The sequence below is a fragment of the Haematobia irritans genome, chromosome 5, assembly GCF_050003625.1.
Source record: "Haematobia irritans isolate KBUSLIRL chromosome 5, ASM5000362v1, whole genome shotgun sequence".
NCBI lineage: Eukaryota > Metazoa > Arthropoda > Insecta > Diptera > Muscidae > Haematobia > Haematobia irritans.
In genome coordinates, this window is record NC_134401.1 from 57,895,958 (window position 1) to 57,920,735 (window position 24,778).

Here is a 24,778-nt window from a genome sequence, read left to right on the forward strand (position 1 = left end):
CCACGATAACGAAGAATGGCTTAAAAATCAGGTTCCTCTCATCATTTGTACCGCACATTAAGTAAGTTCCAAAATCTCCCGATCTCAATCAGTTGCACTTTTGCACAAGGGCCTTCGTCGGGAATGGACCAAAATACCTCAGAGCCATTTTCATGAAGTGTAGGTTGGCCAGTCTGGCATTAGCGTAGCAAGACAATTTTCCAAGGGGGGGGGGCTGTAGCCTCCCCGCACTGAAACAAATATTGACCTAATATGGATTATGCAACTTAAATTTTAGGATTCGAAATTTTCGCAATGCTAAGGACAAAATTCTTTAAAATAACGACGTTTTAATTAAAAGAAAGTTTATAATTGCTTCAAATTTTTTTTTCATTAAATTTAGGACACAAATCTTAAAATTTTGCGTCCCTCTGTTGAAGCTGTAGATCTTTGAAGTAATTCAAATGTTCCTTAAAATAATGAAAAACATTTTTAATTTAAAGAAATCGTCTTTAACTCAACTGACATATTGAATTTTTAAATTTAAGTTAAAAAAATCTTTGGGTCCAAGTAAATTTTTTTGAGTGTGATCTAAATTTTAATAGACTTACAACTTCAGTCTATTAATTTTTAGCTAGGGGCTCAATTAATATTTTATTTTATAAAAATTAATAAATATTAAATAATAAAGACTTAAAAATAAGTACACAATTAATTTATAAAAAAAGCAACTAACAGTAGTTCCACACTTTTTCCTAGCAAAAAAAAAATGGGAGTAGTTCTAAAGGCTGTACTTTAAAAGCACTTCCAAAAATGTGCTTTTAAAGTACAGGCCCCTCCCCAGAGGCCTTCCTACGCCTATGCAGTCTGGTAATAATTCGTGCAAACTGTAGCCACACTGAAAAAGCTATTTTCGTAAGTCTAAAGATTTCATGTTCTTAAAATACGAATGTCAATTTTGCTTAGAACAGAAGACGCATTTCTCTTTTTTTCAATGAAGCCGTTTTGTCCTTTTATTTAGAGGTTTTAAATGCACACTAAAAAAACTATTATCGTGAGACCAAAGATTTCATATCCTTAAAATACGAATGTGAATTTTGCTTAGCATAGAAGACGCATTTCTATAATATAAAGTATTTTTCCTTGTGCAAATGTCGATAAACTTTTCAATGAAGTCGTATTGTCCTTATAATTAAGTAATTTCACTTAAATATGGGTATCATAACATGAAAGAAAAATGTTTGCGCTAAGTTCAACTTGACTTTACTAATTCAGAAAAATTATTTAAATTTAATGAAATTGTCTTTTATGAACTTTAATTGCACATGAAGAAAAAGACAGAAAAAATAAATTAATTAAAATTTGCTTACTAGAATCAAGAACGCAAAACTTAAATTTAAAAGACAATTCTGTTTTAAAAGTATCTTTACTTTAATACTCCGCTTCTTTGGCTCGGAATCAATGCTAAAATCATTAGAGTAAAGACAAAATTTTTGGAACCGGGAAAGCTGTTTTTTTCATTGCATAAAAACGCCGATTCCTCCGAATTTTTACACTACACAATTTTTTTAGGAAAAATATATTTGAAAAATATTATAGGTTTTTGAATTGAAAAAAATTTTCAATTTTGGTTTCAGTGTACATAGAAGTACTACAGCAAGAAAAACATTTTTTAAAACTGCATTATGATGTTTTAAATGCAACAAACTTGATTGTGAAGAAAAATTTAAGACGTAAGAATTTTTATTCTGCTTGTATCTTAGAAGATACAGTGCGCATTTAAAGGTTAATTGACTTAAAAAATGGTATCTTGATATGAAAGAAAATGTTGTTTGGTTAAGGCCATCTTCGCTTTAATAATTCTGAAAAATTCGCCAAAATTAATGAAATCGCTTTAAAATAGTTGACGTTATCTTTACTACAAAGCAAAAAGCGTTCAAAAATACACTTTATTTTAAAGGACTGCAATGCATATGAAGAAAAGAAAACAGGAAAGGCGGATTAATTAAAATTTGTTTCCTAGAATCAAGTGAGCAAAACTTAAATTTTAAACAGAATTTTGTCTTCAAGGTATCCTTACTTCAATTCTCCGCCTCTTTGGCTCCGAATCAATACCAAAATCATTACTGTACAGACAAAATCTTTACCGGAAAACATTTCTCTCTGATTGATTCCAATATTTTAACACCTGGTCACCTCATTTACCGAGAACATTCGTCTATTTTCATTAGGGCTGTTGTACCCTGCTAAATACAAAACCCAAATGCAATGAAAGGAATTGCTAAAGTCTACTGCCATTGCTGCTGCCAACAGCCAACAACAGCTGAAACATTCTGCAAACGTGCTGCGACAGCTTCAGCAGCAATGACTTTCGGAATTTGCTACGATACCGATGGCGACTAGCCATAAAGTGCCTGCCGGTGTTGCAACGTTGTCAGCAGCAGACATCAATCGTTACACGGGCATTTGGTGAAAACGGCCCAAAGACCAAAGAAAATTGCAATATAGACATTTCCCATCGAGTTGCTTCAAGTTGTAGTCTGGCATGCAAGCGATTCAGTTAAAACGGAACTTTCACAAGGAACGGTTCAAATAACTTGTCTGTGGCTTTAGCCTAGCCTGGTTTTGTTTTATGGTTCTCTCTCAAGCCAGTTGGCTAATTATTCACCAACCGAACAATTCTACTTGGTCAATCTTGAGTTAGCCGATAAATAAAGACCACAAGAAAGGACATGAGATGGTCCTTTAAAATGGATTTAAATACAAGTGGCAAACAAAAAAACATGAAAAAATAATGAAACGATTCATGTGTGAGAAAAAGAAAACAAAAAAATATCAAAAGAAATTCCCTTAGGGTCAAGACCCCAAAAATTAGGATTGATTGAAGTGCAAGCAAAGTAGTGATATAGTGAATTTGTCTTAAATTAAAAAAAAGATTTTGAAATTTCTTATACGGGTCGTTTATTTTTTTTTTTATAAACAATTATTAACTATAGACTGCGAAAGCATATTAAAAAAATATTAAAAACTACCAAATCGACTATTGTTTTTTTTTTGTTTATTACCGGTGTCAAATCGAAAACTGTGCGAACGGAAAATATCAAAAAATTTGTATGAACATCATCATGCCTTGAAAACTGAATAACGCTCAAACTTATGGAGAATAGAACTAAACAGCCTATGTGTGAAATTATCCAGTGTAAGTCATTTATAAATAATAGAAAAAATAACGAAAACAAAAAACAACACTGAAAATATTTATTATCAATTAACAATATTACCCAGATTACTTGGGTTTACATTATTGTTATTGATAATATTGTATAAAACTACAACAAAGAGCTAAAGTCAGAAAGAGGTCAGTCAGACGACTACACTAGTTCTACGAATTTATTGGTATTCGGATATTGATATTCGATCACGATATTACAATACCACCAAATTTGAGCCCTTCTTTTTTTTAAGAAATGGAAACTTTAGAGGCAATTAAATTGAAGGGAATTATGCTGAATAAAAAACTGTTTTAATGTTTAAAACATTCGTGACAAACTTTACCCACATAGAAAATAATGCTATTAACCCTTTCACTACCGAAATAAATCTAATGTAAAAAACTTTTATTTTTCTTCTGTTTTTACGTGTACTAACAGAAAGTAGAACAAAAATTGTAATTTTGAAAACCCACCTCAATTACTTCAAGAGCTTTATGAGCTTGTTCTGAAAACTTGATTCTTGAATTGTGATAAAATGGCCTTACGCCTTAATAAGCGCTATTTTGCCTATAATCTATTTCAAGGTATGAGAAAAAATACAAAAAAAGAACCCGTAAAAGTATCAGCTATAGTTTTTGTATAAATGTCAATTTACTAGAAACATACAGTACTAATATTGTCTCCAGTTTTGGTATTTTTCGTTTATTGTTAAAGAAGTTTATAAAAATGTATTTTAGACCGCACTAATATGGACAATATTTATAGCTTATTTAGATTAAAGCCTCTACTTTAACAGAACATCGAGAAATAAATCGAAACTAAGTGGGAAAATAGAATTTGGTGTCTTTTTCGAATGTCCTTCTGAGTGGACATCGGCAGTGAAAGGGTTAATATTTTTGCATTAAAAATTTTATTAGTATTGGAAAAAAATCAATTAAAAATTAAGTAATAAAATTAGATTTATAATTACAACACACAATCAAGCAAACACTGCAAATAATATCAATAATATATTTTCATTTAAAATCTTAATTGAATTTCCAAAAAATATCCAATTAAAAAAAGTAATTGATGCAATTAATCTTTTAATAAAAACAAAAATCAATCACAAACATTGATTGAAAGAAGTACATTTTTAATTTGACCAATTAATATTTTAATTAACATTGGTGATAGATTTTATTATGTTCGTGTTTGAAGCATTTTTACTTAAAAATTAATTGGATTTGTTAATTTCGTTATTAAATGAAAAAATATAAAAAAAAAATTAAATTAATAAATTAAAAAAAAAACTATTTCCATGGTAAATATTTACACCTTTCACCACTGCTGTGCTGGTTTAGGGTATAATAAGTTTGTGCGTTTGTATGTAACGCCAAGAAGGTCCAGTCTAAGATACACATTTTTGTATACTGATCGTGTTAAAATTAAATTTTAAATCTATTTGGCGATAACCGTCTATCTGCCTGAATGTCTGTCTATCTGTCCGTTTGTTTGTTCATGTATTTTTGTGTGTAAAATATTATTTTTATTTATTTATTTATTAATTAATTTAATATACTAATAAATTACTAGGGTACTAGCAACTAGAGACTATCCACCTAGTGTGCAAAGTACAGCTCGCTGTTTAAGTCCGACCATCCTCAAATTTGGCATAGTGTTTTACTTACGACTGAAAAACAATCTCTATTGAGCTTGGAAAAAATCATTTCAGATATGCATATAAATGACATGCATTTATCACGGATCTGGTCATAACTGACATAGATTCGATGCTCCTATTAGTCTGGTAAAACAAATACCATATAATACAAAATATTAGCCAAATCGATTCAGATATAAATACACTGAACAAAATATTCTCGTGAGACGAAAGATTTCATGACTTTAAAATACGAATGCGAATTTTGCCTAGCATAGAAGACGCATTTCTCTGATATAAAGCTTTTTTCCTTGTCCAAAAGTCGATACACTTTTCAATGAAGTCATTGTGCCCTTCGATTTAAAAATGGGTATCATAACATGAAATAAATTTTTTTTGGACTAAGGTCACTTGACTTGAAATTATCTTTAAATTTGTTGTGTTTTTGCTTCTTGACTACTTAACTAGCAAGAAAGTGTTCAAAAATAGGACATATTTTTCAGCACTTTATTTTAAAGACATTTTTACTTGAAACATATCATAATTTCTACTGAAAGTCGAGTCTGAATTTGGAAATTTAAGTTCTCGTTATTACGTCTTTAAAAGACTTTGACAGCATATGAAGAAAACAGCTTAACAAACTGAGAAATTAAAATTTGTTTCCTAGAATGAAGTAAGCAAAACTCAAATTTAAAAGAGAATTGTGTCTTTAATTTGTCCTTACTTGAATTCTGTGCTTCTTTGGCTTGAAATCAATACCAAAATCATTAGTGTAAAGACAAAGTCTTTGGAACAGGACATGCCTTTTTTTAAGTATATAGCACCCATATATGTCTTTCGTCCAATATGCACCACTTATATGGCCCAATGGCCAGAGTTTGATATTGATTTGCTTAAAATTTTGTCCAAGAAGTACAGCTATTAGTATGGTTATGTCTGCCATATTTGGTTAAAATCGTCGTATTTAGTTCTAGCTCCCATATATATCCTTCGGCCTGATTTACACTCTCCTTCTCTGCGGTTAATTTTAACTGAAGAATTTAACTTCCAAACTGTCATATTATATATATAAGCAGGATGACACAGATATGTCCCTACAACAGCTTAAAAGTTTTTTGGCTAACCTTGTGAAATGGAGGTTATATTGTATATTTGCACCCTCAAAAAATAAAATCGCTTCTGTAACATATACCCCAAACATATTTTGCTTCAAGCATATATATTTTCAGGATTGGTCCAAACAAAATATTGTTTGTATTGTTCAAACATATTAGTTTTCACCTTAGGGCATACACTGGTAGAAAAAAAAAATTTTAATGAATTTTTTTTTTCTACCAGTGTATGCCCTAGAAAAAAATTTAATGAAATTTTCTTTGTGTGGATATATTTTTAAGGCGCCAATTGGTTACTTCCATTATTTTACTTGCAGCATACTCTCTAGGTCTCTCTTTCTAAACACATATATATTTATGGGCTATTTCCAAATTAATATATGTTTGCATCTAAGCATATTATATTTACAAACATTTTATGTCCCAAACATAATATGTTCTAACATATTAACATATATGTCCCAAACATGTTATGCTAGTTTATGAACATTATATGCTTGCACTTAAAAATATTGTGTTAAAAAAATTTGAGTTCCAAACATATAATGTTTACACCCAAACATATTTTTCGTCCGTGTGATTTTGTGATAGCTGGGTAGGCTGGGGGACTATTGCCTGAATTTTTCAAAATGATTTGCTTACAATTTGCTGAGAAGTTTGTCCTCGATATCGAAATTTTGTGTCAGTAATATCTCATCCAAAAATTTGGAACTTCTGCACCCTCAAAAAAAAATCGCTTCTCTAACATATGTTCCAAACATATTTTGCAGGAAGCACATATATTATTGGATACTGCCGAAACATTAATATGTTTGTTTTATGTGAGCATATTATATGTTTGGAAGCATTTTGAATGCATAAATAGTATATGCTTGGAAGAATTCCTCAAAGAAGATTGCTCATTCCCTCATATAATTTTCACTTCCACGAAATTTTTGAGTTCTTCGCATCTTTTTCTGTAATACAAATATGCTGTTTTTTTTTTTAAAATGTCTATTCTCTTGGTTCCGAATGTATATTCTCTTTATTCCGAATACTCATTCTAATATTCAAATTAAATAATATTTAGACTTAAGCATATTACATTTTTGGCCTTATCATGAAACAGTTTTCCGAAACTATATACAAGCGGTTTCACAGAAATTGCTCTCATTTCATTCTCGTTGTGTTATGTTGATATCTTTTTATTCAACCTTCCCGGTTTCCATCTCTATTTCTTTCTCTATACTAACTCTCTCTCTCTCTCTCTCTCTCTCTCTGTCGCTCTCTGAATAAAGTATCACAACATATATATGTTTACTCGAAATTTGTAAATTTATATATGTACACATTCACACATATTATTTTTATGAAACATTCATGCCCCAAACATAATATATTCTAACATATTAACATATATGTCCCAAACATTTTGTGTTAGTTTAGGAACATTACATGTTTGCACTTAAATATATTGTGTTTAAAAATTGTGCCCGAAACACATTTTGTTTATATCGGAACATATGAAAAACATATTTTTCTAACAGTGTGGAGATAGCCTTCACTTCACACAAAATTTTTTAGAGGTGATATCTTAAAATGATTCGTTTACGGGCTTTTCCCAAATAAATTTGAATTTAATGAGTATAATAGTGGAAATAAAAAAAAAAATAAAAACACACCGATCCATTTTTTAGGATTAAGGTGGGTATTAGTTTCGAGTTTAGCCGCTAAAATCGTCATTTTTTCACGATTACTTTTCTTTAATAATCCATTTTAAGGAATACAAACTTTATTAAAATTTGCTTTGGGCTATTCCTTACCAAGTTGTAATGAAATATGCAACAAATATGTATAATTTTATGCCATTTTTTAATGATTTATTTTTCACTTTAGTGAAAAAATGACGATTTTAGAGGCTAAACACGAACTTAATACCCATCTTTAGGCGGAATTTTCCATAAAATATGTGTCAATATTGATCGAAATGTCTTTTCATAGATGTAGAAACCGATAAAGTAAACAAAAACGTAAACAGCCGTATATACTTGTTTAGTTGTATTTCTACAAAGAACCCTTAATAATTTACAATTTGAATATATTTGTGTCAAAAGGAAAATATGCTTAACACATTCTATATAAATATAGTTTGATATACTCTATCTTTTCTCGCTCTCTTTTGATTCTTAAATCATACAGTGAAATATCTCAAATTTGGACACTCTGAAAACCGGACATCTCCCAAACTTGGACAGTTATCTGGGGACGTGTGCTATATTAAAATTAACCTCTCATACACGCAGAGAAGAAACATGATTGTCACAATCATAATCGAAGAGCAAAATAATATGATAGGAGCTATTTTTGCGGCGACCATGTAACATTTTAACCTGCAACCATGTTGGCTCAGTGAACATGGTTCTAAGAAAAATGTAATTGTCCTCATCTAAAATGTTATTATATTGATAAAAAGAATTTTGTTTGAATGAAAAGACAATGGTCACGATTTAAAATGTTATGGTATTCATTAAAAATGTTTTTCTCCTAGTTAAAAGACCATGGTCACAACCTAAAATGTTTTGATCTTTATGAAAAAACTTTTTTCATCGTCGAAAAAAGGACGCCACTTGAGAAAAGAAAACACAAAATTAACTTTATTTGTTTGTTTTTATTTATTTATAAACTAATTCATTGTTTATTTGTCGTTCAAGCAAATATCATATATTTTTACACACTCTATTTTATTTCAATTTCAACAATAAGTAATTATTCCATATTTACATCGTGCGCATCAAATGTACAAACGCAGACATCATGTAACTGCAAATAAAAATAAATGATACCATATAGCAAAATGCAGAACAAAAAACAGGTACATTTTTTCAATTACACTTTCCTTTTTTGTGTTCACATAAAACCACGTGCCACTTCTGAATAAATAAATTAACACAAAACACAGTAAATCCGTATTCTCCGTCCATTCCAAGAAACAATCAACACACGACTGACGCGCAAAATGAAAATCGTGTGTACCTGCTCAATGTTTTTATAAAATTCTGTTCGCTGCAAACAAGTTAAAAAATTAAATGGTCACGAAAAAAATGTAAATGGTCTTTATGGCCATGTAATGGTTCTAGACATGTCTATACTTAACCTATAAAAATACTTTTTTCCCTGTAAAAAAGTAAAAAAAAAATTGAATGGTCAGATACATGATTTTCCCGACCATTTAATGGTCTCAAATTCTATCATTTAAATGATAGAACATGTTTGCGGTATTTGAGAACCATTCAAATGCTTATTGCCACCATAAATTTTTCTCCGCTCGAAAACTATTTTTACAAAGACAAAATACATGGTTTTCGCGGCAATTTATGCTCTAGCTAAGCATTAAATGGATGCGGCAACCATGTCCAAACATGGTTTTTCTGTGCGTGTACCTGGACACCTATCGAATGTGGACAAAATTTTGGCGACCGTGGGTGTCCACTTTTCAGAGGTTTCACTGTTTAATGTTTACGTCGGTGTGTATCAAGTATACATTTTTCCTATTTACGTCGAGAATATTATCGGATATATTTAAAATTCCATGAATTTTGAATATTTATTTCATCTGACTTGATTATTGTATTGACCGTAACAACAGTAAAATCACCAGGAAAGGAAATATTAGTTAATTTTAGAAAATTTTAACTAAACTGTATTAGAAACTCAGATTTCACCAAGACAAATAAATAATTAAATAAATAAATAATAAAGTAAATAATTTTCGACTAATTCAAGAAAATTTAGAAACATAATTATTATTTTTCACTTATTAAAGAAAATTTTGTAGTTTGAAGGAAAAAATTAGAGTTAAAAATTTCAAAAATGTCTTTAGTGCCATACGAAGTCAAGATGGGTGCATTTGTAGTAAAATTTACAATTTGTTTATAATTTTTTCCTCGGTTTTAGTTAATTTAACTAACGTACGCAAACAATTAATAAAGTCTTGGAAACTTTCTTTGAATGGAATAATTCCATGAACTAAAATAGAATTAAATCGGTTTTAGTGAAATATAGGGTTCACTTTGTTTATAGTTAATCTAAACCTAATACACTGATCACCAGGCTTACCCAAGAATGCCAGGCGATGATCATGAACATCTCCATTGTATCGCGTGCATTTCTAGGCTACTGCCATGTACTCTGCTGCTAGTCGAAATACAAAATTATTGGTTAAGGTAGCAACAGTCACAAAAAAACGAGCTGCAACAGCCACAACAGATTCACAACCTATACCGTACATCTGTCCAATGGAAATATGCTAGTTGCTATTCGTTTTTATGGCTTTATTGCATGACTTTTGCTGCAACTGAATTCATTTGCCCAACGGTCGTTGAACGTCGCGGTTTATTATTTAGCCCAAATACGAGAATTACCAGACAAAATTATCGTGTTATGGGCCGGTAAAATGTGCCAGCTTTGCTTATACACATGCTACAAACAGACAATTCGTAGTACTCCCAAGCGGAAGATTGTTCAGAACCATGTTATGTGTGTGTGTGGCACAGATTTTCTTTTGCAAATATGTCAGACACATAAGAAGTAATCTGGCATTTACGCACTACTCTCCTCTAAATAGGCTTACAACTTACGCATTGTTAAAAGGTGGTGCTGGTGGTTGCCCTCAACCAACTCTTGTAGAATATATTCGGGGCAAGTATAGGCCAAGTAACGCGAACGAATATTTCCCTCCGCCTCTTGATGATTTTCATGAAGAAGTGCAAATGATTATAGATAATGTTTATAACCGGTACCAGTCTGTGGTACAAGGTATTACAAGCCCGTTTCTATGTTTGCAACACCTTGAAGTAGAACAGATATATACATGGTGTCTTTGGCAAATAGGGTCAGGACCAGCCCCTGAGTCGATCTAGACATGTCCGTCTGTCTGTTATAGAATCAAATCAAAGTCTAGGTAGCAGTTTTTGTCCAAACGACTTCAAATGTTGGTCAGAATATAACCCTACTGATTTTGGTAGAAATCGATTCAAATTTAGAAATATTTCGCCCGGAAAAAGAAAAGAGGTTCCTTCTCGTCTCATCTCAATAGCTCGGATCTCAATCCGCTGAAATTTTGTTCCTGAGACATTTTGGAAAGTAATGTTGGCACTAAACATACCAACAGTGTTGGCAGTATTTTCCTGGCTCTTTTCGCCAAATTATGATGATTTCGTCCCCAAAAATTCCAATTTAAATTAAAATTCCTCACAAAAAATCCCCAATACATTTTGACAAGTATTTTTTTTTAATTAGTAAGTAGTAGTGAAAATTAGTAATAATTTAAAAATTAAAAAAAAAAACTTGAAATTTTTATCAATCCTGCTTGCAAGCTGCAATAAGATCAAGATTTTAACACCAAGATCAAGATATGACACGTATATACGGCCGTAAGTTCGGCCAGGCCGAAGCTTATGTACCCTCCACCATGGATTTCTTCTTCTGAAAACTGTTATCCACAATCGAATTACTTGGGTTGCGGTAACACTTGCCGATGGCAAGGTATCTTAAAACTTCCTAACACCGTCTTCTAAATTGCAAGGTAGTCCATTCGTTTGTATATATTAAACTAAAAAAGGCCGATTAAATACGTATTTAATTAAGTTTGACAACATTTTTTTATAGAAATAAAATTTTGACAAAATTCTCTACAGAAATAAAATTTTGGCAAAATAAAATTTTGACAACTTTTTTTATAGAAATAAAATTTTGACAAAATTCTCTACAGAAATAAAATTTTGGCAAAATAAAATTTTGACAACTTTTTTTATAGAAATAAAATTTTGACAAAATTTTCTATAGAAATAAAATTTTGACAAAATTTTCTATAGAAATAAAATTTTGACAAAATTTTCTATAGAACAAAAATTTTTACAAAATTTTCTATATAAATAAAATTTTGACAATATTTTATATAGAAATAAAATTTTGACAAACTTTTAATAGAAATAAAATGTTGACAAAATTTTCTATAGAACAAAAATGTTGGTAAAGTTTCCTATAGAAATAAAATTTTGACAAAATTTTCTATAGAAATAAAATTTTGGTAGATTATTTTTGGCTCGAGTAGCAACCATGATTACGAACCGATATGAACCAATTTTGGCATGGTTATTAGCTGCCATATACTAACACCACGTTCCAAATTTCGACCGGATCGGATAAATTTCGCTTCTCCAAGAGGCTCCGGAGATCAAATCTGGGGAACGGTTTATATGGGGGCTATATACTATTATGGACCGATATGGACCAAATGTTGCATGGTTGTCAGAGACCGTATAATAACACCACGTTCCAAATTTCAACCGGATCGGATAAATTTCGCTTCTCCAAGAGGCTCCGGAAATCAAATCTGGGGAACGGTTTATATGGGCGCTATATACAATTATGGACTGATATGGACTAATTTTTGCATAGTTGTTAGAGACCGTATAATAACACCACGTACCAAATTTCAACCGAATGGGATGAATTTTGCTCCTCCAAAAGGCTCCGCAAGCCAAATCTGGGGATCGGTTTATATGGGGCTATATCTGATTATGGACCGATGTTGACCAATGTTTGCATGGTTGTGAGAGATCATGTACAAACACCATGTACCAAATTTCAACCGGATCGGATGAATTTTGCTTCCCTTAGAGGATCCGCAAGCCAAATCTGGGGGCTATATATAATTATGGACCGATTTGGACCAATTTTTGCATGGTTGTGACAGACCATGTACCAAATTTCAACCGGATCGGATGAATTTTGCTCCTCCAAGAGGCTCCGCAAGCCAAATCTGAGCGTCGGTTTATATGGGGGCTATACGTAAAAGGGATCCGATTTTTTTCAACACCAGCCGACCTACATCAATAACAACTACTTGTGCAAAGTTTCAAGTCGATAGCTTGTTTCGTTCGGAAGTTAGCGTGATTTCAACAGACGGACATGTTTCGATCGACGCAGAATTTCACCACGACCCCGAATATATATACTTTATGGGGTCTTAGAGCAATATTTCGATATGTTACAAACGGAATGACAAAGTTAATAAACCCCCCATCCTAATGTGAAGGGTATAAAAATGGGTGGAATGGGGAATTTTCGTTCATAGATACAAGATGGCCAAAATCATGTATTTATGAACGAAAATTACTTCTAAATATTCAAGTTGCCAAAGGTTGCCACAGTTGGTATAATTCTACCAGAAATGATTGATTGTTTGGTAGATTGATAAAATTTTTGATGTTTTGGTAAATTTTGCAAAGAGGTACTTCATAAATTTTCTATAAAAAAAAAATTTGACAAAATTTTCTATAGAAATAAAAATTTGACAAAATTTTCTATAGAAATAAAATTTTGGATATAAACAAAAAAAGGTAATTTTTATAGATTATTCTTGACTCGAGTGGTTATCGTGGTGGTAGATCGACATTTAAAGTGAATTATCTTCATCATTTCTGTTTTATCGGTTATATTGTCCAAATAAATGATGAACACTGATTACGGGTGCAACGAGTCTGAAATGATTTTGTAATTGTAGAAAAATATCTTTGCCAAACTGGGTAAAAGATGAGAAAAGAGAGCTTGGGCCGCCGAAATAAAATCCTTTGTCCGTTACTAGTTCAAATGCTCCATTTGCGCCCTTTCGTATGCAGCACAGTTCTCTTTTTTAAATGTTGACGAAGCGATGGATATCTTTTGTAAAAATATACAAATTTGATGTTAATTAATATGCTAAATCGATTTCGAAAAAAAAAATATCCCCAATTTGGCGAAAAATTCCCAATACTGGCATCATTGCATACCAAAGTTCTGATCATCTCAAGGCGTCGCTTCGCCAGGAATCAACTAAAATTCTGTAGAGCCACTTTCGTCTAGCATATGATGGCTTTGAGAAAAAGCAGCTATCCTGCATATTTAGTTAAATTTTTCATGTGATGATATCATATATTTAAATCTCATTTATTTATATATCTTATTTGACTACAAATTTTGGATCATTAAAACCGTCAGTACCTTCTATAAATATCCATAAATTAAAACTAAAAAAATAAAATTATCTCTTTCAGTGATAGCTATTGCCGACATCATTAACGTTATTTCGTTATACAAATTATGGCTAATTAGTAAATTTGACTACAACAAAAGCAACATAACAACAATTGACACCCCATATAAACTTTGTCTTGGTGTAATTCTAGACCAAAAGTAAGAGATAAGTTGCATAGTACAGCTCTAAGAACAGTAAATGTCAACGCAAATATTATAAATTTTTCTTGAGAAATGCAGGCATTTTTGACAAAGTTTGCTGCAAGTTTTAGTTGTGGTTGGGGTACCATATCACAGGGCCTACTAAATATTCTGCAAAAGGTAAGTTAGTCATTTATTATACAGTGTGATCATATTGAAATTATGTAGATAAAGGTTTTAATAGTCCAGTTGTTGATAAAGGTTTTGAAAAAGCGATTGATTTTTAATCGGGCCCTGAACTACTTTTGCAAGTTCGATATTGGGATTGGCTTCCCTATAACATATATATTAAATTTCTGAGATGCTGAGGCATGCAAGATATGTGAAACCTTTGCAACGTGGAGCTTTTTATTAACTGAAGATCAGGAGTGCATGTGCTACAATTTCATTATCGGGACCCATTTCCCTATTTTAGAAAGCCACTAGAGTGAAATCGTTAGCATGCTCGTAAGGTCATGCTAAGGTTTAAAAAAGGGGGTATATTAACTTTGTCATTCCGTTTGTAACACATTGAAATATTGTTCTAAGACTCCACAAAGTATATATATATTCTAGGTCGTGGTGAAATTCTGAGTCGATCTAAGCATGTCCGTCCGCCCGTCTGTTGAAATCACGCTAGCTTCCGAACGAAACAAGCTATCGACTTGAAACTTGGCATAAATAGTTGTTATTGATGTAGGTCGGACGTAAACTGTAAACTGACCCTAGTCGATCCCCAATCACACAAAAATTGGTCCATATCGCCAAAAATAATCTACCAGATTTTATTTCTATAGAAAATTTTGTCAAAATTTTATTTCTATAGAAAATTTTGTCAAAATTTTATTTCTATAGAAAATTTTGTCAAAATTTTATTTCTATAGAAAATTTTGTCAACATTTTATTTCTATAGAAAATTTTGTCACAATTTTATTTCTATAGAAAATTTTGTCACAATTTTATTTCTATAGAAAATTTTGTCAAACGGAATAATATATGTCAAATGGAGTAAATTCTCTCCAGTTAGACCATCTGACACATTTTGATCTTGACGGCTTTTACCCTAATAATAATACATACATTGCATATTTTCCAGATATCTGGAATTTCAATGATTTTCTAAAATCTAAGCCAGAAATTTGGTACCATTTTCAAAAAATAAAATATCTCTATGAGTTTGTAACTGTTTGCAGTACAACCTCCTCATTCCGTATCGGTGCCACTTTCCCTATTTTGCTATTAAAGATGGGGTTCAGGAACCTGGAGCATTTTGAATAAATGTACTTCAGTATTTGCGAAAACGGATCATTTGAACTAGAGTGATCAAAAAACCGAGTTTTTTTTAAACTCCGTTTTCCTGCGTTGAAAAACCCAGTAAAAAAAAAGCGTCGCCAAAAAAGTAATGAAAATGTGCTTTTTGGATGGGGAAGTTGTGCAAAATTGGCGCAGAAGCGATGAATTTAACATGCGCTTGTCATAGGACGGATGTCCACTATTTCCACAGCCGTTGCACTGAATTTGCTTCACTTCTTAAGGTGTGAGCCGAATTCAGTGTTTTGGATGTAAATTAAAAAAAAAAATATATATATATACAGCAGTAAGTTCGGCCGGGCCGAATCTTAAATACCCACCACCATGAACCAAATATTAGGGTTTCCTTTGAAATTTCAGGAGGGCTTGAGGACTTGAGTACACTTCCCGAAGATAAATTTAAAGATTTCACCTATGAGGACTATATCAGATTCTGGATTTATAAGAACCATTTTTGTTTGAGTTTTAGAGGAATAATTAACATCTCTTGTAAGTGTGCAAGAAAATTGTAAAATAACGTCTTGATTTGAAATCTTAAATCTGTAGATTTTCACCCGAGACGTAAAATCTCGAAATTTTATATTGAGTTTCAAGCAATTTTCATGATCAGTGCGCCTTCTACACCCTCAAGAAGTGAAGTCGGTCTATATGGAGACATTACCAAATGGACCGATAAAAACTTAATCCGATACACGTTTTTGTGAGCCTAAAATACCAGATTATTTACAATTTCAGGCAAATCAGATAAAAACTACGGTTTCTAGAAACCCAAGGAGTTAAATCGGGAGATCGTTCTTATGGGGGCTATACTAAAATATGGACCGATACTCACCGTTTTCGGCACACGTCTTTATGGCCCGAAAATACTTCTAGATTTCAAATTTCTGGCAAATTGGATAAAAACTTCGGATTCGAGAAGCCCAGGAAGTAAAATCGGGAAATCGGTCTATATGTAGGCTATACCAAAATATGAACCGATACACCGAAAGAATTCTCTTCGTTAATTTTACGAAGAATTCTTCATTAACTATTCTTCCTGAATTCTTCATTAAAATAACGAAATTTTCATTCATTTTCGTAAATTTTACGAAGAACATTTTACGAATATACGAAACTTCTACGAAACATTCTACATTAACTTTTCTTCGTAAAAAGTTCGTACTTTTAACGAAACTTTCTTCACATTTCATGAATTTTGTGAAGAAGTTTTTACGAATATTTTACGAAACATTCTGCGTTAAAATTTCTTCATAAAAAGTACGAAACATTTTCATTGAAATAACGAAGAAGTTTCATTGAAGTTGTAAAATTTCCGTTCGCGGCATTAAATTGTCTTTAATAATGTGCTTGAGTGTATTCCTTTATTCTATTTTTTTATGCAAGTCTATGCTACTTCTCATTTGGGTGATAGCGCGCTATGAATAAAAGTTAAGCAATAAAACTAAAAATTATTAAAAAACTTAAGTAGTGATGTCATTTTTCACACTTGCAACTACAACCAAATGCACTTTCGACTATAATTTTTTTTTCTAAAAGTTCGAACATTTTTCAGAAAAGAGTACGAAAGTTTTTCATAAAAAGTACGAACATATTTCATAAAAACTACGAAAATTTTTCATAAAAAGTACGAAACATTTTCATAAAAAGAACGAAATTGTTTCATAAAAAGTACGAAGATTTTTCATAAAAAGTACGAAGATTCTTCATAAAAAGTACGAATTTTTTTCATACAAACTACGAAAATTTTGGAAGAACTTTTCTTCGTAAAAAGTACGAAATATTTCGTACTTTTAATGAAAAGTTTCTTTGGTTGTAAAACAATGACAAATTTCGTACTTTTAACGAAATTTTTCGTTCTTTTTACGAAGAGAATTCTTTCGGTGTACTCACCATTTTCGGCACACCTCTTTATGGTCCTAAAATACCTCTAGATTTCCAATTTCAGGCAAATTGGATAAAAACTACGGTTTTCATAAGTCCAAGACCCCAAATCGGGAGGTCGGTTTATATGGGGACCATACCAAAATATGGACCGATGCTCACCATTTTTGGCACATCTCTTTACGGTTCTAAAGTATCTCTCGATTTCCAATTTCAGGTAAATTGGATAAAAACTGCGGTTTCTATAAGCCCAAGAAGTAGAATCGGGAGATCGGTCTATATGGGGGCTATACCAAAATATGGACCGATACTCACAATTTTTGGCACACGTATTTGTGGTCCTACAATACCTCTGGATTTCCAATTTCAGGTAAATTGAATAAAAACTATATGGGGGCTATACCAAAACATGGACCGATACTCACCATTTTAGGCACACCTCGTTATGGTCATAAAATACCTCTAGATTTCAAATTTCAGGCAAATTGGATAAAAACTACGTTTTCTATAAGCCCATGACCCCAAATCGAGAGGTCGGTTTATATGGGGACTATATCAAAACCTGGACCGATATAGCCCATCTTCGAACTTGACCTGCCTGCAGACAAAAGACGAGTTTGTGCAAAATTTCAGCACGATTGCTTCATTATTGAAGACTGTAGCGTGATTACAACAGACAGACAGACGGACATCGCTATATCGTCTTAGAATTTCTCCCTGATCAAGAATATATATATACTTTATATAGTCGGAAATCGATATTTCGATGTGTTACAAACGGAATGACAAACTTATTATACCCCCGTCACCATTCTATGGTGGTGGGTATAAAAATGTGATATTTTGCACATAAATATTTTTATGATTTTTAATACATTAATACAAATAATAAACCGGCACAACCGATTCATCCAGCTTTTATAAAATCGTGTAATTTTGAAAGAAAACCCCAACTTTGTGCCATAAAGATATAACAAAAAAATAATTCGGTAGAAATTTCTGTCTTCACCGATTTAGTTTGTGCGATTTGCCAACCAGTTACAATTTTGCTATTCTATGGTGGTACGTGTTTGTTTCGTTGGCTCAATGTTTTGACACATTTCGTTGATACAACGAAACTTGTCCTATCCGTGTACGGTTATCTATTAAGCCGTTGTTAGTCTATTAAATATAAAGATAATTCTACCAAATTTAAGCCCCACATGAACAGAAAATTTTGTTAAATACAGTCAAGCTTCTCTAAAATGAAAACTCTGAAAGGCGGACACCTCTGAAAAGTGGACATCTGTCGTGAGACATTTTCAAATTAACCTCACGTAAGTGTGCAAAACAAATGGTTATCGTGGCTGTTCACTTCTGAGAAGTTTCACTGTAGATTCAATTGATTCAACAGTTGTGAAAATTTTTATCTCATGGCAACTCTCTCATTCTAAAATTGCCTGATTAGCATTATAGACCACAAACATTCACTGATGCCTTCGTGGAAGTTGTAGCTGATAGAGAAAATGAAAATATTTGCTTTGTTTGAATGTTGTGAAACCCAGTGATTATGTGTGGGAATTATTGTGACACTACCTCAAAACAATAGAATGAACTTCGATCACGTGCCTCCGATCACTAACAAAATGTTGAACATATTTGCTGGAAGTGTACATATGTAATTGGTGATATTACATCTACTGATAACGCTACACACAAAGAAAAAATATTTTCCATCAGAACGATAATTTGGACCAATGAAATTCACAGCCGCATTTATTACAAGCAATGCAACAATTGTCTCTAATCTTTTTTTATTTGCAATGATTCCTTCAGTGTTTAGTGTCAACAGTAAACTTGGTTTTTCTAAAATTTCCTATCTCAGAAAAGAAAACTCTTCTTTCAGTGTAACTAGATCTCTCTACTTTCTTGTATAAATCAGCTGATTTTTTTTGGTACCCAAAAACAGATGTTGCCTTTCTCATCTTGATCGAGATTACCCGGATATGTCGTTGCTCTTGTCCTCATTTTAAAATAGCCATGACCGATAAAACTGCATTAAGCCAATACACCAACACCAATACGCCTCATACATGTATGCTTCAAGCATTAAACCGTTATAAGCGAGGAGTCTTTAGCAAATTTTTATTGCAGTTACAATGGCTAAGACAAGATTTACGTCTTTGTGTTATGTGTTCATGGCTTTGCTTTCTTTGGCAAGACTGATGATGAGGTCTTCCCCTTCGATTCCTGTCTGCTCCCGCTGCTTACACGATTTGACCAAAATGAGTACTGTCGTGACACCGGCAACATTCCACAGACAACATAATGTCGAATTGTGGTGAAAACGGGTCTTCATTCCTACTGTCAATGAAACGAGTTTGGACAACAATGTTGCAGCCCATTTAGAATGTTGGTTTATGGAATTGGCCAGGCCAGATGCAGGGTCCCCTCTGTTAATCTCCGAGACAGGATGGTAAAAGAAACCCAAAGAAATGATAACGGAGAGATTATAAGGCAAGCTGAGTAACCGGATTCCGAACGGAGGCAGAACAAGGAAGAGGAAACTTGATTGTCAATATTTAATTTTTATTTAATTACAACAAATCACCATTAGTAGACCAAATTAGAGCGGGACACTGGCCATTTTCATATGTCTGAGATCCAAAGACGAGAACATCGCGTATTTATCAACCATAGACATAATGCCGCAATGGTCTGTTACCAACAACAATATCATGAGCCAAATCTAACTAGACGTTTATTCATACGAAGGCGTCAAACATGGTACAGCGACATCTGCCAACAGAGACGATGGCAAGGAAAAAATCAACTAACTGCTATGGAAGCAAACAGAACGGTAACGCGCAACTTCACACACACACACAAACATAATAAAGAATAATTTCACATCATCAGCACCATTCCAACATTCTTTCGGTCGTACAACGACCTCGACTTTGATTTGCACTTAAGCAAAGATGTAGCGAGTGAACAGCTATGGCATAAGACCATCTGATTCGTTTGCTTGTAAGAGAGTGATAGGGAGAGAGTTTCCATTTTTCGCATTAAAAGAGAATTGCTGTCATGGAAGACATGTGTTTTTGCGCCAAAAAGAGAAAATGGCTGTAGGTCAGTGTTGCCAACTCCCCATGGCCAAAAAGCACCAAAAATATTTTATAAATTCTAACATACCATCTTCCACCACAAAATTGAAAATTAAATGCTCTACCAAAAAAAAAAAAACAAAAAAAAAAAAACTTCAAAAAAAAACTTCCGAAGATGTATTATAGAACTTTTGTGAATTGAATTTTATGAAGTTAAGGTGGGTATTAAGATCGAGTTTAGCTCCTAAAATAGTAATTTTTTCACAATTACTTTTCTTTAATAATTCATTTTAAGGAATACAAACTTTGTGAAAATTTGCTTTTGGCTATACCCCATCAAGTTATAATAAAATTTGCAGCAACTATGCATAATTTTATGCCTTTTTTACTGATATAGTTTTCACTTTAGCGGCAAAACTCAAACTTAGTACTCACCATTATGAACCGCTATTCAAGTATACACTTTGATCAGTTTTAATGCTTTCGTCCAATTCATTTTGATCAGTGATGTTTTTCAACTTTCAAAATATTAATATATGGAACGAGTCCATTGCTTATTTCAGTTGTGCGTGCTTTAGTGAATTTAATACAAACGTTTTTAATGACATCTTTACTAAATTCAAAAATTCGGCACTCATCGTTCGACTTTCCTACAGAATACCCTAAATAACAATATTAATTTAAAAAAAAAAATCAATACCAACTTCATAATAATCAAATTCTATATTTGGCAATAAATTTGAGTTTCTTCAGCTCTTGAAAGTCTAATCAAAATTTTTGTATCAATTACTTAATACTGTTCAAAATATAAGCACCAAAAGCACTAAATGAAAATGCCAGAAAGCACCAAGTTGGTGCTTTTTTTGAAAAGGCACCAAAAAGGCAATTTGGTGCTTTTTAGAAATCAAAAAGCACTAAATTTGGTGCTAAAAGCACCAAATTGGCAACACTGCTGTAGGTTATCAATTTTATATTACGGTAGGCCATGCATTAAACAATGTTGCTAACTTTGCGTAATACATATTTTTACAAGAAATTCCATGCGTCAAATATTTTAAACGATAAATGAAACCCTAAGAAAACGTTACCCAAAATTTCTAAGCTGATTTAACTTTATTTTAGCTCATGAAATTAAGTCAAATTTTTCCTTATATTTATTATTATACCCACCACCATAGAATGGTGACGGGGGTATAATAAGTTTGTCATTCCGTTTGTAACACATCGAAATATCGATTTCCGACTATATAAAGTATATATATTCTTGATCAGGGAGAAATTCTAAGACGATATAACGATGTCCGTCTGTCCGTCTGTCTGTCTGTCTGTTGTAATCACGCTACATTCTTCAATAATGAAGCAATCGAGCTGAAATTTTGCACAAACTCCTCTTTTGTCTGCAGGCAGGTCAAGTTCGAAGATGGGCTATATCGGTCCAGGTTTTGATATAGTCCCCATATAAACCGACCTCCCGATGTGGGGTCTTGGGCTTATAGAAATCGTAGTTTTTATCCAATTTGCTTGAAATTTGAAATCTAGAGGTATTTTATGACCATAAAGAGGTGTGCCAAAAATGGTGAGTATCGGTCCATGTTTTGGTATAGCCCCCATATAGACCGATCTCCCGATTTTACTTCTTGGGCTTATAGAAACCGCAGTTTTTATTCAATTTACCTGAAATTGGAAATCTAGAGGTATTGTAGGAGCATAAATACGTGTGGCAAAAATTATGAGTGTCTGCCCATATTTTGGTATAGCCCCCATATAGACCGATCTCCCGATTTTACTTCTTGGGCTTATAGAAACCGTAGTTTTTATTCAATTTACCTGAAATTGGAAATCTAGAGGTATTGTAGGACCACAAATACGTGTGCCAAAAATTGTGAGTATCGGTCCATGTTTTGGTATGGTCTCCATATAAAACGACCTCCCGATTTGGGGTCTTGGGCTTATAGAAACCGTAGTTTTTATCCAATTTGTCTGAAATTGGAAATCTAGAAGTATTTTAGGACCATAAAGAGGTGTGCTGAAAATGGTGAGTATCGGTCCATATTTTGGTATAGCCCCCATATAGACCGAATTCCCGATTTTACTTCTTGGGCTTCTAGAATCCGAAGTTTTTATACTATTTGCCTGAAATTGGAAATCTATAGGTATTTTCGGGTCATAAAGATGTGTGCCGAAAACGGTGAGTATCGGTCCATATTTTAGTATAGCCCATAGCCATAAGAACGATCTCCCGATTTAACTCCTTGGGTTTCTAGAAACCGTAGTTTTTATCTGATTTGCCTGAAATTGTAAGTATTCTGGTGTTTTAGGCTCACAAAAACGTGTATCGGATTAAGTTTTTATCGGTCCATTTGGTAATGCCTACATATAGACCGACTTCACTTCTTGAGGGTGTAGAAGGCGCACTGATCATGAAAATTGCTTGAAATTCAATGTAAAATTTCCAGATTTTACTTAGTGCTGTATATACTTGTTTTTTGATTACTTTAATGACAATGATGAGAAAAGTAAAATGAGTAAATTTTACTTAAATTATGTTTGTGATAAAAAATACTGGCACTACACTGATAGAAAAAGTTTCATTATATTAACGAAATGTGTCATTAAAAGTGAGCCAATGAAACAAATTCGTTAATACAACGAAATTTTTCGTTATAACAACGTATATTCTGTTAATCAACGTAACGTTTAACGAATACTTTCTTTGTATTAATGAAAATGTTTTCATTTTTCATTTCATTAAATGTTTCGTTATATCAATGAAAAATATTCGTTGGCTCAATTTTAATGAAATTTTCTTTGTGTGTAGCAACTAGAGGCTATTGGCCTGCCTCTAATTAAAATGCTAATGAATTACAATAAAATATGTTACAATGCATGGTTTTGCATATATGTTATTTGGATAGATCTTATTAAGTAAATTAGTAGTCTTTAGAAAGTAAATTGCGATTCCAATTTTTTCCTTCAAAATAAAATTTTTTTCTTTAACAATAGAAAAATTTATAATTTTTAATATATTTTTTAATATATATATTTTTTTAAGTTGACAAAAAATGTTTATTAGTAGTGAAATATTTAGTTGTTTTTGTTTGTGAATTGTTTTTCTTAATATTAACTTAATATTAATACAAGCAAAAAAATTTTATATAAAATGTTTTATGAAAATTAATTGGACAAAGGTAAAAATAAACCACTAATATATTCGTTAAAACTAGTTCCGACATCAGGATATTATGAAAAGTAATAAACAAATTAATTTAATTTAGGTTAGTTCAAATTATATAATAATGACGTATTATTTCGTTGATTTTTATTTATTTGAATTAAATTTAGATTAATTTAAATTGATCTAATTTCATTAAAATTTCATTAATCTTGCCTTATTTTAATTCAATTTATTTTAAAACTATTGAAGTTATTTATATGATAGTATATTGAAGTTTAACTAAAGTATATATAGTAATATAATTAAATAAAGTAAAAATTCAATAACATGTTTGTTTGCTTACTTTATAATAATTTCTATTTATTTTAAGTTTACTTGAATAAATTTAATGTAATGCAATTAAGCGCGGTTTAATGTTAATAAAAATAATTTAATTTAGTTCAAATTAAATTAATAGAATTCGATTCAATGTTTGTTTAAATAAGGTTAACTAACGTAATATAATTTTGTATAATTCATTCCATTTAATTGTACTTTAATGAAATATAATTTAAAATTTTGTAAATTAATTTCTATTCACTTTGCGCATATCATAATATTTCATTAAATTTTCTTCATATATAGTTCTGTATTCTTTCGGTCCAATTTACTTTGATTAGTACCATTACGTTTTATTATAATTTAAATTGTGTTTATTATACTTCATTTATTTTAAGACATTGATTTAACATGTATTGTGTATTTAAGTAGGACATGTTGTGAAATGTATTTTTTTTTTTGAATTGGTGTAATTTTGTTTAAACTATTTTAATTCAATTATGTTAAAATGTTTAACTTTATTTCATTATAATTTTTTAATTTTGTTTTCCTTAATTTCATAACTTTCCAATAATTAAACAAAAATGTTGCCACTATTATAGTCCGGTGTGGCCATGTTTTATTTTTGATATTATACCAGAAAAAAAAATTATTAATGATTGACTTATATATAAACGTACTAAGAAAGGTTTCCTTATGTACTTTGTACAACGCAATATTGAAGAGGCATCATAGACAACGTAAAAACTAAGTACAATAGTTTGTTTTCATTTTCAAGTCAGTTTAAACTAATTTTAAAATCTTACCCTGTTTCAAAGATTTTGTAC